Below are 349 nucleotides of genomic sequence, written 5' to 3'. Positions count from 1 at the left end.
CATTAAACTTTTTTTTAAGAACAAAATGTTTTGTACCAAATTTTAAATTCATAAATACAACCTCAGATGAACACCGCATGTCACAATTACCATGTTTATTACTTTAATAACATCCATCCACTATCCAACATTTTCAGTCAGGTCATCTGGACAGTTTCTTGTTTTTTGTGCTGAAACGTTTCGCCTTCGATCCAGAAGGCTTCATCAGTCAAGGAAACGCACAATAAAACTGATTCTTCCCCCATCAGCTTACTCCAACAACTACTCCAACTTACTCCGACTGTCAACAAGGAAGAGGGCCGGCAATGGAGGAGGGGCGTACCAAAGAGACCATCTAATCACAAGCAGA

Source organism: Nematolebias whitei, chromosome 2 (genome assembly GCF_014905685.2).
Source record: "Nematolebias whitei isolate Nwh7 chromosome 2, NemWhi1, whole genome shotgun sequence".
Taxonomy (NCBI): Eukaryota; Metazoa; Chordata; class Actinopteri; order Cyprinodontiformes; family Rivulidae; genus Nematolebias; species Nematolebias whitei.
The sequence above is the reverse complement of the archived record's forward strand: the minus strand, read 5'-3'. Positions refer to the sequence as shown.